This window comes from Diadema antillarum, unplaced genomic scaffold (assembly GCF_040938485.1).
Source record: "Diadema antillarum isolate AM-2024a unplaced genomic scaffold, OU_Dant_1.0 seq00000643_RagTag, whole genome shotgun sequence".
NCBI classification, from domain to species: Eukaryota; Metazoa; Echinodermata; class Echinoidea; order Diadematoida; family Diadematidae; genus Diadema; species Diadema antillarum.
This window is the reverse complement of record NW_027271557.1, coordinates 797,814-813,050: the sequence shown is the minus strand read 5'-3', so window position 1 is coordinate 813,050 and position 15,237 is coordinate 797,814. Positions and strand designations below refer to the sequence as shown.

The 15,237-nt window shown below is 37.4% G+C and overlaps 1 long non-coding RNA gene across 1 annotated transcript in view; it reads left to right on the top strand.

Annotated features, from left to right (window-relative positions):
- The window catches only part of LOC139736396 (uncharacterized), an 81,172-nt gene that overhangs the window by 33,000 nt on the left and 32,935 nt on the right, over nucleotides 1-15,237 (top strand). Inside the window, exon 2 of the long non-coding RNA XR_011711256.1 lies at nucleotides 8,014-8,170. This is a non-coding gene — a long non-coding RNA (uncharacterized lncRNA). The remainder of the gene's footprint in view (nucleotides 1-8,013; nucleotides 8,171-15,237) is intronic.

Sequence of the window (15,237 nt, the reverse complement as noted above, 5' to 3'; positions counted from 1 at the left end):
TTTATTATATAAGAAGCAAAATGTTGAAGATATGGATTTACAAGAAATTTTAGAAGGTCAAGATATTCCAAGGTTAAATGAAACACTTAGATTGTCTTTAGAAGGCCCTTTGCAAATAGAAGAATTGGATCAAATGTTGAAAAATATGAAAAATAATAAGTCACCTGGAATGGATGGATTTACTGTAGAATTTTTTAGAGTATTTTGGGAAGATTTGAGGTTTTTAGTGTTGAGATCATTGAATTATGCATATACAGAGGAAAATATGTCTTTTTCTCAAAAATTGGGTGTTTTAACTTTGATTCCTAAAGAAGATAAAGATAAGTATTATTTGAAAAATTGGCGACCAATTTCTTTGTTGAATGTAGTTTATAAATTAGCATCGGGATGTATTGCGAATCGAATTAAGAAGGTTTTGTCTTTTGTGATAAGTGAAAACCAGAAAGGGTTTTTATCAGGTAGATTTATTGGAGAGAATATTCGCCGTTTATATGATTTGATTTTGTATACAGATGTCAAAGATATTCCAGCATTATTATTATTGATTGATTTTGAAAAAGCTTTCGATTCAATCTCTCATGAGTTTATAACAAAAGTGATGTCATTTTTCAATTTCGGTCCCTCAATAATTTCTTGGATAAATATTTTATATGCTGATGCTTTTTCGTCTGCTCAGATTAATGGTTTTTTTACTGAGAGATTTAAGATAGAAAGAGGTTGCAGGCAAGGCGACCCTCTTTCTCCATATATATTTTTGTTGTGCAGTGAAATATTAAATTTGATGATTTCTGGACCTAATTCATTTGAAGGGATAAAAATAGATAATATGTTTCATAGAATAGTTCAATATGCGGATGATACACTGTTGACATTAAATGGTACAGAGAAGGATTTATTTATAGCAATGAATATTGTAGATAGATTTGCAAATATATCTGGTTTAAAAATCAATGAAAATAAAACAAAAGTAATATGGATAGGGAAATGTAAGAATAAAGAAGATAGAATGTTGTCTGAAAGGAATTTTCATTGGGTGTATGAAGGAGGTTTTAAGTATCTGGGTATACATTTTTTTGTTGATTTAGAGAGAACTGTTCAGTATAATTATTATGACAAAATGGAAGTGATTAGGAAACAAATGAACTTTTGGCGTAAACGCTCTTTAACAGTGCTTGGTAGAATTGTAGTTATTAAGTCATTGTTGTTATCAAAATTGAATTATTTGTTTTTGTCTTTGCCAAGTCCTAAAGGTAATTTTTTGAATGAGATAAATGATATGTTTTATAGTTTTATATGGGAAAGGAAGCCGGATAAAATAAACAGAATTCAAATGTCTCAGACATACGCACAAGGTGGAGTGAAAATGATAAATATTTACACACAGGTTACAGCACTGAAAATATCATGGATTAGGCGATTGTTATTTACAACGGATAAATGGTCAGAAAAATTATTGAGTATATTTTTACCCCGTACCCATCAATTAGACATGAGTCTCGGAAATGTTTTTTTCTTTGAACAAGCCTCACATACGTGTAATCCCTTTTGGAAAGAAGTATTCGCAGCTTACGGCGAATTACTTTCGGTTTATTGTAATAATTTTCAGTGTCAACCTTTGTGGAAAAATGATAAGATTACTATAGGAAATGCGTCGGTTTTTAAACGAAAGTGGTATCAAAAAGGAATTCGTTTCGTTAATGATTTGTTAGATGAAGAAGGAAATGTATTATCATTTACTGCCTTTAAGAGGAAATATGATGTTGACGTTAATTTTTTAGATTATTTTGGAATATGTTATGCGGTTAAAAAAGCAGGTTGTGATAGAAGTATGAATAATATGGAAAAGTTTTGTCAACCAATTATACCTGATATTTTACAATTGGTTATAAAACATTCTAAAGGATGTTCACATATTTATGCTGTTTTGTTAAAGAATAGAAATAATGTATATCAATGTAAAGGATTTTTAAGATGGCGACAATTGATACAACTTGAAGAAAAGAAATGGCAATCTTTTTCGTTGGCCCCGTTTAAGAGCACGGAAGATGTTAGTTTACGATGGTTTCAGTTTAAAATAGTTCATAGAATTTTATATACAAATAAGATGTTGAATAGAATTGGATTGGTTGAAAGAAGTGAATGTTCATTCTGTAATGTGAATGTTGAGACTTTAATACATTTTTTTAGTGAGTGTCAATATGTTGATAGATTGTGGGTTGAAGTAAGAGAATGGATTAATATTAACACGGGGTTAGAAATAACATTTACGACGGAAAATAAATTATTTGGTTTTGGGGGTATTAACAATTCGGCATTGAATTGTATTACCATGCTTGTGAGATATGAAATTTATGTTTGTAAAATAAGAAAAATAATACCTCGTTTTGATTTATGTAAATATAGTATAAGGGAATATTATGATAGAGAGAAATTTATCGCAAGAAATAATCATAAGTTGCAAGTGTTTCAGAAAAAATGGTGTCTTTTTAGACACCTTTTTTCCTGATGTATATTGTATTGAATTCGAAAAAAAAAGCATGATGTTATTTGAAATATGTTGTAATATGTGTATAGATGAAAGAGAATAATAAATATCCCAGTGAGGGAAAAAAAAAAAAAAAAAATTACCCACGCCGATGTAATCGGCAGGGGGTTATGTAAAAAAAAAATATTCATAATTACGCTGTGTACTGTACACGTACACGCACGCACCGGCAGCACTTGATTACCTCGTTTCTGATTGGTCAGTGAGGGTCGCACTTCGTTTCCTACGCTTAGCCCAGGATTATTTTTACCCACGCCGATGAAAATCGGCAGGGGGTTATGTAAAGGGTTCCGTATGTTTGTTTGTTTGTTTGTTTGTTTGTTTGTTTTTTTGTTTGTTTTTTTGTTTTTTTGTTTGTTTGTTTGTTTGTTTGTTTGTATGTTTGTTTGTTTGTTTGTTTGTTTGTTTGTTTGTTTGTGTACAAGATAACAAGAGAACGGGTAAACGGATTTGCACGAAATGTTCAGGGAATGTTTGGATAATGACAGGAAAGAATCGATTAGATTTTGGTGATAATCGGTTGACCCTTGCAAATTCTGTGTGACCTTGAAGTTTTGACCCCATGGTATAGTGACCATTCCGAAAATTTCCCGTTTCTCACTTTGCGATTTTCCGCTACCATACGAACACATAAACTCCCCAACGATCCGACTTCGCTGCTCAAATGTTCGTAAGAATTCCGAAATTTACGTTTAGGCCTATTTGAGGGACTATGTCCTTCTAGATTTATGAAAGTTCGTTCTCCGTCATCACAAACTGGCCCGTATTTTGATGATTTTTCAAATTAACATTGATTGTTTTTTTCGTTAGAGGAGCATTTTGCTCGGTCGCAGTCACACTGCACGATATGCGTGCTCAATGTCAATGCGTGTGCAAGGCCGCTGAAAATGCATCGCGCTCTACACTGTTGGTGCAAAATTGCACCGGGGACGTTGCGGCGCTCGTTGGTAGCCGAATACTGGTGCAGTAGACATTTGCATTCAACCCTTGCATTGAATAATTCCCGTAGACACTAATCATAGGGGTAATTGCCTAGGGGGTACGTAAATTTTGTTTTTCTTTTTTGCTTTTGTGGATACCATCAAAGATCGTACACTCATACGACCTTTGATATTTGATGATTTTTCAAATTAACATTGATTGTTTTTTTCGTTGGAGGAGCATTTTGCTCGGTCGCAGTCACACTGCACGATATGCGTGCTCAATGTCAATGCGTGTGCAAGGCCGCTGAAAATGCATCGCGCTCTACACTGTTGGTGCAAAATTGCACCGGGGACGTTGCGGCGCTCGTTGGTGGCCGAATACTGGTGCAGTAGACATTTGCATTCAACCCTTGCATTGAATAATTCCCGTAGACACTATTTCATAGGGGTAATTGCCTAGGGGGTACGTAAATTTTGTTTTTCTTTTTTGCTTTTGTGGATACCATCAAAGATCGTACACTCATACGACCTTTGATATTTGATGATTTTTCAAATTAACATTGATTGTTTTTTTCGTTAGAGGAGCATTTTGCTCGGTCGCAGTCACACTGCACGATATGCGTGCTCAATGTCAATGCGTGTGCAAGGCCGCTGAAAATGCATCGCGCTCTACACTGTTGGTGCAAAATTGCACCGGGGACGTTGCGGCGCTCGTTGGTGGCCGAATACTGGTGCAGTAGACATTTGCATTCAACCCTTGCATTGAATAATTCCCGTAGACACTAATCATAGGGGTAATTGCCTAGGGGGTACGTAAATTTTGTTTTTCTTTTTTGCTTTTGTGGATACCATCAAAGATCGTACACTCATACGACCTTTTGATATCATCACACTCTCGGCTTGCTATAATCAAAATATCCCGTAAGAAAACGGCGTATTTCTCGATTTTTAGCGCTTTTTCCGCGACCCGTCGTGTAGACAATACTCTTAAAACTGGACTTAATTCGCCCGCGCTTGGAAAAGTTCCGATTCTGCACTTTTGACGGTGGAATTTGGGATTTTCGATGGATTTTTGGAGGAGACTTAAGGACTTTCCTGTACGTGAATGAGTGTTAATACCGTATGTGTAATGATGTGATTTGCGTGTGATGTGACTGTAGAACCAAAGATCGTACACTTCAGTGTACGATCTTTGGTAGAACTCACTGGCTGGTGATAAAGCACACTGGCAATTAAGTGGCCGAATTCTGGTAGATGACCGAATGCACATTATGTTTACCCCGACTTTGTACTTAGGCGTGGGTCTGCCGCCTTTGACGGCCCCTCTCTAGTTTCGTTCTGTTTACACTCACTTGCTTGGCACCGCAATTGCGGTGCTAACCCCTGCTATTTTGCAGGGCCAGATAGTACCGTACTATCGGTGGGGCTAGCCCACTTTGGCAAAAACGAGTGTAAACAGAAAGTGGGCTAAGGATAGTCCCGTACCAACGGTGGGGCTAAGGCCCCCCTTAGCCCCACCGTTGGTCCGGGGCTAAGCAAAAATTTTCAAGTGTAAAAAGCCCTTTAGAGACCCGGACAGTAGCACGGGGTACTTGTACAGTGCAACGGTTAAAGGCTGGCCTGACTCGGGTAGGAACCTGCTTTCGGAAATTCCCATCTGGAATTTTGTTCAGCTTTGTAGATCTATAATATAGGGTACATATACAGACTCGCCTTACAATATCGTTAGAGGGCGCCATTATATAATTTGGGGAGCAAAGTACAGGCAGATGGTCTGGAAGCCAGACTACCTCAGTGTTTTGTTTCTGTCGAGCGGTGATATCGATGGCCAGCTTTACACGCTGAACAAAAGCAATAGACAATCATCAAATTTTTACGATAATTTGAAAAAAAAAATCACATGCACACACACACACAAATATTTCACACACCAAAAAATAGAAAATATATACGATTTGACCACGTACTCGGAAAGAAGTTATCATACTTCTTTCTCGTATCCAATTGTTATTGAGTTGTAAGAATTTTTAAAGGGAAGGGGTAGAAGGTGTGTGGCTTATTGACAGTCATGAAAGATAGGTTTGCAGTATCTTTAAGTGTCAACTATACGTGGATATTTAGTGGGACGATGACATCATAGTCTCAGTAGATTATCCGATGACGTGCTTGTCACATACACACTGTTCCGCGAAAACTGTTTTCCTTCGTCCGAATTGTTGTGATTTTTGTTTTTACATGTTTGTTTGACTTTCCTCATCTTTTACACCGAATTGGAAGCAGAGTATGGAGTGTCCCTTTAAAGCCATGATTTTGTTTGTTTTTTCTTTTTTCTTTTTCGCGCAATGTGGATGCGTTGACCGATCGCGTGTCTAGCGAGGAGGATGAATGCTACTCTCATGGCGACACTTCATACTGTTCTTACTTTTTCCTAAATCTGTCAGGGAGCTTGGACATTTGCTTTGCCGAGTAGGTAATAAATCTAGCCCTGACAAGCTTTTGTTGTAGATTGAGAAAGACAGGCCAGAGCGCTGTAAATCACATCCGTGATGGCTGGTTGCGATTATCAGCTAATCTGAAAAAAAGAAATAGAAAAAGAAAAAGCAAAGCAAAAGCAACCGGTAAATTTCCCGATGTCGTCAGTGGGCTGATATCGTTTGTTAGCTCTCAATAATGAGCAGCTGCTGCATTGTATTGGAATCACTCTTCGTCCGGCGTCCGGCGTGCGTCGTGCGTCGTGCGTCATGCGTCGTGCGTCGTTTTTCATGTGTTCATTATTGTCGAGAGAATATCGTGTGTGTGTGTGTGTGTGTGTGTATGCATGTGCGTGTGCGTGCGTGCTTGCATGAGGCAGTTTAGAAGAGACCCGTATAAATTATGTGAATTGTTTTGTCAGGAGGCATAAATCGGTTCCGCGCGAAGTGCGAGCGCTGACGACCGCATGAAACTTTAATGGCGTACAAAATAGATCTATACGATACCAAACAAGATGCGAGAGCCATAAATTGCAATCACGCTATGTGTTGATCACAAAGTTGTGCTGTCTTCAAGAGGTTTGAAGGCAGTACATCGGACAGGTTGTCAGGCAATGTATGTTGGGGGATTGTCCGGGAGCCTGGCCGACTGAATAGGCTTTCCCTAAACACATGGAACGCGTTGAAATGATTAATTGAAAGAAGCGCTGAATTAAATCAACAGAACTGTGACGATTGTGGATATAGATTCGCTGCAATAGCGATGAAGATTGACAGATTGCGAGATACATATAACAAGACTCAGAGAGAGAGAGAGAGCGAGAGAGAGAGAGAGAGAGAGAGAGAGGGAGAGAGACGGGGGCCCTGGAACTAATAGAGATAAATCAGTGGGCGTCAAAATTGTTTTTAAACTTGCAACGTATTCGTTAGTTGCATTCATTCTTTCACTGAGAAAGGAATGATACTGTCATTTATTTATGTCCACCGAAAGACATAAAACCCTTACAAATCATGAACCCTAACAAGGAAGAAACATGACAATAAATGGCGTTTCGCTACTGGTTATTTTTAGAATTCTTATGAACACGGAAACTGGAACCATGTGACAAACCTTTGGTATGATTTTTGTTTTGTCTTTATTCTTTATTTCCTTATAAAAAGTCTCTTCTGAATTTCAAAGGAAAATGTCATGGTTAAAGGGATCGTATAGTTTTGGTTGAGACTTAATTTCAGGTTTCTGGTGAAATAATTTTTCTGGTGAGATAATGAGAAACCTCTTATGAAATATGAAAGAGCATGTAATTCTATGAGGAATTCAACATTTAGTTGATGAAGATTGGTTTTGAAATGGCCGAGATATCCAAAAAGAGCGATTCTAATAAAGTGTGGGACCCACACTTTATTACGATCGCTTTGTTTTACTTTGTTTTTGGATGTTTCAGTCATTCCAAACCCGATTTTTATCAAATAAACTTTGAATTCCTCTTAAAATGGTATGCTCTGTATAATATCTTAAGTGTTTTCTTGGTATCTCGCAAAAACTTAAAAGCCCAATTCTCATCTCCACCAATACTGTACCATCCCTTTAAGCACCAGTTTGTTTTATTCTATTTAACCTTCCTACCACTGAATGCAAAAATGTTATAATGTACATTGTATTTGTTTCTTGACTGTAATGAGATGTAGTACTTGTATATATTTCTATGCGTGCGTGCCTCGGTGTGTGTGTGTGTGTGTAAGCAGGGAGGTGGTACACCTCCCTGGTGTAAGTGTGTGCGTGGATGTAAAGGCAGGACGCAGGACAGAAATAGGAATTCAAAGAAAAGAATATCGATGTATTTTTGTGTGTGTGTGTGTGTCGGACGTAACAATGGTCCATCGGAAGAAACTCGCATCAAGTGAATGAAGAATGATGTCATAGAAGCTTCCATGCACGTCAGCTGTCCATTGATATCCCGTTGATTTAGCGAAATAGCGCCAAACCCCTCTCATGAATAATACATAAGATCTCCCATCCTAGTCACTTCGCATCTTTCTCACTCTCTCCCCCTCCTTCTTTCTCTTGCTCTTTTAGACTCTGAACCGTGCACATTGTCCCGTGGAAGATGTCCCGATGACTTTCGCATCATTCTGGTGTAAAAGCGCCTGCTGGTGAGAACCCGTGCCGGTGAATTAGCGGACTGTTAATACTTCCCGAGCCTCGTGGGATTTGAGACTCAACCACCGATTCGGTAAGCTCTCACTTCACAAATCGATCTTCCAATTCTTCTGCTTTTACTGCTACTGCAGCTTGTGTGAATTTTGTGATGATTATGTTGATTGTTGCATCAAGTTTTATTTAGTATCGCACCCCTATGCACCCGACCACTCATCAAGTACGTCTTACATATTTATTTATTTTTTTTTAAAAACACGGCCGTGGTTTTGTTAGAAATTGTTTTCTCTTTGCCTACCTGAATTACCTATGATGACCCCCCCCCCCCCCCCCCCTCCGTAAGTCAAAGACGTGTAGAGGGCCATTTAACAAATGCAATTCTGAGCCTATTAGAGTGTTCGATGTGATGTAATTGCCGGATGGTCAATTGATGTCATGTGGATTAAGCTCATGCTTGTGTTTCCAGTGATCATTGAGTATAGAATTCAAGTTACCTGATGCTGCCTCCTACAGGCTACGATATCAGCACAAAGTCTATTCCAAGAACTAAACTTCTCTCTGGCTCATTGGAGAGCAGTACATATCTTAAAGTTTTGGATGTATCAATACTTAAAGGACAAGTTCACCTTTATAAACATAAGGATTGAGAGAATGTAGCAATATTAGTAGAACACATCATTGAAAGTTTGAGCAAAATCAGACAATCCGTTCAAAAGTTATGAATTTTTAAATTTTTTGTGCAGCAACCGCTGGATGAGAAGACTACTGCAGTGTATGAATAACTTGCGTACAACAATATAAGGAAAATATAAAGAGAATTTCACAAAATTCCATCTTTTGAAAAAAGTACACATTCCCCTGACTCGTTACCGACAAATGTTATGGGCAATATTATTCCCCCTGCCTTTAGAAAGAGGCAAGTCAAGAGCTCTTTTATTATGCGAAAAAAGTGAAAATATGTTGAATTTTCTTATACATTTTCTTTATACTGTTGTACGCATATGACTCACAAGCTGTAGTAGTCTCCTCATCCAGCGGTTCCAACACAAAAATTTTAAAAATTCATAACTTTTGCATCGATTGTCCAATTTTCCTCAAACTTTCACTGATGTGTTCTACTAATATTGTTGCATTCTCTCAATCCTTATGTTTATGAAGGTGAACTTGTCCTTTAAAAATGATTGTTTCACCTGCCTGCAGTAGCTGAGGACTTGACATGTTGACCGTACTAGGGAAATCGCTCAATTTAAGATTAATTTTACACATTGACAAATTGGCAACATACACGCGCCCACACACACAGACACACACACGCGCACACACACACACACACACACACACACCACACCACACCTTACGGGAACTGTTGTAGTAGTAGGGAGGTGCATGGTTGCAGGTGTGAACACACAGAGGCATCTTGTGTAGATATCACCATCACCACGGACCGAGTGTCGCGTATCAATAATCATTATTCTGTCGTTAGTTACGTTGTCCATGTTGCGTCGCGATGAATATTCCTCGCATTCATCCTGGCCGTGAAATACCACTCAGTAGCCAACGGTGACACTGACAAAAGATCGCGAAGTTACCTCCGGATAATTTTCAGATTTTTACATTTGAACCACCATAAATTAGTTACTGAGGACAGAGTTTCAGAATTTATGATAATTGGGATGAAAAATAAGAATATTTTCGAAATTTATAACAAATTGCAATGAACAAGGATGATGACATGGCAGGTTCCCATTAGAATGCATGAATTGGGGCTCAAGGAAGCAGAACAAAAGAAGAAGGCATGCATAGATTATACACAGGTGAAGTCGCAAGCAAGCGGTATTGTAATGGAATTACACTGCTACATTTCTGGAATATGTGAACCTCCTATGTCATCATCCTTGTTCAGTGTCATTCGTTTAAGGTTTTTCAAAGTATTGTGTTTTTTTTTTTCTGCTCAAGAACCAAAATACATTCCACAAATCTATACATGCAGCTGTTGATTTATGTACTACATGATGTGAAATTAGGAACATCGCCTGGAATGTCCCTTTAAAGGTAGGGAATCCCATTTGCATGCCTTAAATGAAGAGTTGAAATACAGTGGTATGTTGAAGAGAGTATATCATTTTAGAAACCCCCATAAAGTATTGAAAGTGGAAGGTAACATTAAGTACATTTTTATTGACCGTTAGATCTTGAATTGGATTTTTTTCGGGGCTCACCGTAAATTCCAGTACATTACTAGGCTACCTTTGCAGACCCATGCACTGCATGTGTGTCCGTCATGTATATTTTGTGAAGAAAGTTCATCAAAACTTACAAACATTTCTATATACATTCTTGCCACACACTCTATATGTTATTACATCAGCTCTTATACTTTTAGATTTGTGTTTATAGATAAAAAAATACAGAAGACTGCAACAAAAAGGCTTAAGTGTGGCTGACACATAGAACTACTGAGTAGTTGAGTTTTGTGCATTATTCAAATTGTAGATAACTGTTGACTTCCAAATTTCTCAGCAGTGGCCTAAACAAGTCCCCAGGGGTTCATATCCAATGTTTTGCTGCATTCTTGGAGGTCTGTAAAAGGTATCCCCTACCTTTAAGTCGGATCTCGAAGTTTAAGATTGCGATAAAATGAATGGTACAATATTGGTGGAGATGAGAGCTGGGCTTTTAACTTTTTGCGAGATACCAAGAAAACACTAAGTACAGAGCATACCATTTTCAGAGGAATTCAAAGTTGGTTTGATGAAAATCAGGTCTGGAATGACTGAAACATCCAAAAACAAAGTAAAAAAAACCGATCGTATGTTAAAGTGTGGGTCCCACACTTTATTAGAATCGCTTTTTTTTTGATATCTCAACCATTTCAAAACCAATTTTCATCATATAAACATTGAATTCCTCATAGGATTACATGCTCTTTCATATTCCAGAAGAGGTTTCTCATTATCTCACTAAAAATGCTAGAAACCTAAAACTAGGTCTGAACTAAAACTATACGATCCCTTCAGGATCTGGAAGTTTAAGACCGTGATTTTTAAGATCTCGAAGTTTTGCCAGTGTGTGTGTGTGTTTGTGTGTGTGTGTGTGTGTGTGTGTGTGTGTGTGTGTGAGCGTGTGTTTAACCGCTATGAAAGGAAACGGACTGAAACAAGCAGAACGCTATACAGTCACAATTATCGAGCATGAAATAAAACAGTTGGACAATTAGTATTTATCGATTTTTTTTTTGAATAGTAGATATTCCAAAAGCAAATACGAATGGAATTTTGGCGAGACATGGAGATGGCGATATTTGTCGACTTGACTGTATGTTGCTTTGTGCCCTGAAATGTGATGGAAGTAATATGTGTGTTCGATACCATTTTGTAATACCACCCCATTCTTTTAAAGGGTTTGTACAGTTCTGGTCGAGGTAAGGATTTAGCTTTCAAAGTTCTGCGAAATATTCAGAAAACACTCTATGAGATGTCAAAGAGCATGCAATTCTTAGGGGGTATCAAAAGTTTATTTGATGAAAATCGGTTTTGAAATGGCCGAGATATCCAAAAACAAGGTGAAACAAAGAGATACTAATAAAAGGCGTGGCCTATTATTATCATTTTTTTTGATATCTCAGCCATTTTAAAACCAATTTTCATCAAATAAACGTTGAATCCTACTCAAAATTACATGCTCTTTCATATTTCATAAGATATTTCTCATTATCTCACGTAGGAATGTTATATACCTGAATCCTCACCTCAGCCAGTATATATACTGTACAATCCTTTTAAAATCGTTCTTGCTAGACTACTGTCAGTCTAGAAAGCAATTAACGGAACGGAATGATTTTGGAGGTGCCAGTCGAACACCGTGATTACGTAACATTTCAGAATACGTATATTCAGCAGGCGTTGTGAGCATCTCTCATTAATGCTCACCAATCGTCTGGACATGGCAAATGCTATACATGGGTAATACCACGTCGATCGAATATAATCCAAACTTCTGCTGCTATACCGCCCGTGATGTGCTAACTCATCAGTGCAGATTTTAAAGGCATGATTTACAATTTGCAGATGAAACACTGCTTCAAAATAGTTGTAAAATGTGACGTAGGGATGAAAACAACCAATGTAAAAATTTGAACCAGTATAATCGATGATAAGTATTGTTAGATATGCAAAATGTGAACCATAGACTAAACCGTCTACAGTTATATGGTTTATTGAGAAAAAATAGTGATGTCTCCTTATATTCTATATAGGCTTTATTGCGTAAATTTCATATGGTAGGATGTTTTGAGATACAACTGACCTACACATTATGGTTTAAATGTGCTATCTTGGAACGTCTTTTTTTTTTAAATCACTGCTCCCAAAGGTAAACAGGACCTTTAAAAGTGGTCGCATGACATCAATAATTACAAGCGAATGCAATATGGAGGAGCTAGAATCTCTACCTTTTACATTGTAATTGTCTTCCTTGATATGGCTCCTGCGAATGACTTCATAATAGATACAGCACTTTGCTCGTGTACTTGCGGAGTGCTCATGTTAGAGGCATGGCGCGTGTTATGTTGGAATCGCTGGCAAAGACATCAGTAAACACTCGTCGCGACGACGAAGTATACCTTGTTCTGTGTTCTGACACGATAATTTACTTGCATGTCGTGCGACTGGCAGAACGGAGTTTCGCCTCATCAGCTCTTCGAGTATCATGAGGGGCGCCCGAACTTTTTCTTTGGTTGCTGGTGGGTGAGTCAAGGGGAAGTTCACACCCTACCTACTTCATTATAAAACATGGTTTGTACTGTGTAACTCAGATTGTATGCCATATTGACACTTGGTTCAGATGTCTCTTTCACACTAATGCGAAACGCTTTGCTGCAGTATTCGTGATTTTTTTTTTCTCTAAGATTCAATTCTACAATAAGGTGTTCTCTTGCTTTCAGTATGCTACTATAGATATATCGCCAACTTTCATATTTTCTTCAAAGATGTTTCTAATAAGCGTCGCGCTATAAAGCAAGTGTTTGGATTTGATTTAAAAGATGGCTGCTATGTATACATTTCTTTTTTTGATGTCTTTTTTTTCCCTTGTGTTGTGTGAGGAAATTCGCGCGCCTTTTTTAAGCATTCCAAGAGACTGGTAAGGGGCATTACAAATAGGGCCTACCATAATGATAAATTATATTCTCCTTCTTCTTCTTCTTCTTCTTCTTATCAATATTATTATTATTATTATTATTATTATTATTATTATTATTATTATTATTATATTGTTTTTATTATTATTGTTATTATTATTGATATCATCATTTACAATCGACGTGATGTTCATTTACTCTTACAGAGCTCGTTGAATCTTATCATCGCATCCGACGTTATCATTATTTTTATCATTACTTTTTTTTTTTGCTTTTAGGATCGTGTGTTCCCGTGCTAACAGATTGTTTCCTTCGCATAAACTTATCGCAGAACTAAATTAATGATGTAGAATAACTACAATGTATAAAGTATGCCCTTCAAAGGAGGACTTGCCATCAAGTTGCTAAACAATTGACAAGAACTTAAAATCTCGAATATTGCTCTTTTGATTAAACCAGCTTAAGGAGAATCAGCAGGCCATGCCGGGGATGTCTCATCTGAGTTTCGTAATGGAACACAACCGATAATTCCATCTATCCGATTTTTGATCAAGTCATCAAATTAGCTTGTTTGCTGCCAATTTCTTCAGAGTGTATTCAACAATAATTCTAAAGAGTGGCGCACTTCTTTCAATACTCTGTCTGTCATTAATCAGCAAACAGTACAGATATCATCTTACAATATTTTAGATGCATATCACCGCGTGACGATGATGCGTTGCTCGTATGACACACAAGTGTTTTGTTTACAGTTCAATCCCCTGTCGTCAGTGTCGATAGCTTGTGCGCTCTCTACGCGCAAAGTTCCGAAAACACCCGAGATAAAACATCATAGCCAACGTAATTGTTCGTCCCCAATCACGTATTAAGTGCAACTTAAGCCAACGTAATCGTTCTCTTCCAATCATGTTAAACCCTCTGCATATACCACAGTAATATCCTGTCTTTAGGTTTTTATGTTAAAGGGCTCGTATAGTTTTGGTTGAGATCTAACTTCAGGTTTTTAACATTTTTGGGTGAGATAATGAGAAACCTCTCATGAAATATGAAAGAGCATGTATTGTAATTCCAAGAGGAATTCAAAGTTTATTTGAAGAAAATTGGTTATGAGTGGCTGAGTTTCCCAAAACAGAGCGATACTAATAAAGTGTGGGACCCACATTTTATTACAATCGCTTTGATTTACTTTGTTTTTGGATGTCTCAGCCATTCCAAAACCGATTTTCATCAAATAAACTTTGAAACCTCTTAGAATGGCATGCTCTGTACCATTTCATAAGTTGTTTCTTGGTATCTCGCAAAATGTTAAAAGCCAAATCCTCAGCTCCACCAATACTGTACCATCCCTTTAAATGTGTGCACATCTGACTCACTGGTACAGAATGGGCTAAGTACAACTTAGTTTCTTTTCCGTCATGATATAGACGCCATTTTGTTGCTCATATTGATTTTTCTTTGAAATTCTTTTTCACATACGTTCGGGTGTTGCGGATTTCGAAGCTAGAGAGTTTTCTTATTGTCATCCGCTGTTTCATTTTATGGTCCAAAGTCGCACCATGAGCAAGTTGAGTGAAAGATAAAAGACTTTCCACGAAATTCCTTCGAAACTGCAATCAAGAAAAACAATTTATGGAATTAAAAAAGATATGAATGGCTGCGGTTACAGCGGCATAAGAATATAAGATATTGCAAATACGGTTCGTATCATGCAGTACGCCATTCTATTCCATGTAGATCAGAATGGCAAAAAAAAAAAAAAAAAAAAAAAGGGGGAAGGGGGGGGGGGGCATTTTATGTTAGTGTCCTGTTTGTTTGTACGAGTTCTTAGACAGATGGTACTTGTGTATTATAACGATGTACAGTAGACCCTACATTTGAATTAAACATTAGACGTATGCCGTAGTACGTCTATACCATAATTAGAAATGATTTAAGTTTGTATGCCAATGGTTGAAATCAATAAAAGATATAAATAAAAAAATATCCACCTTCAGCAGCCCTTTAGC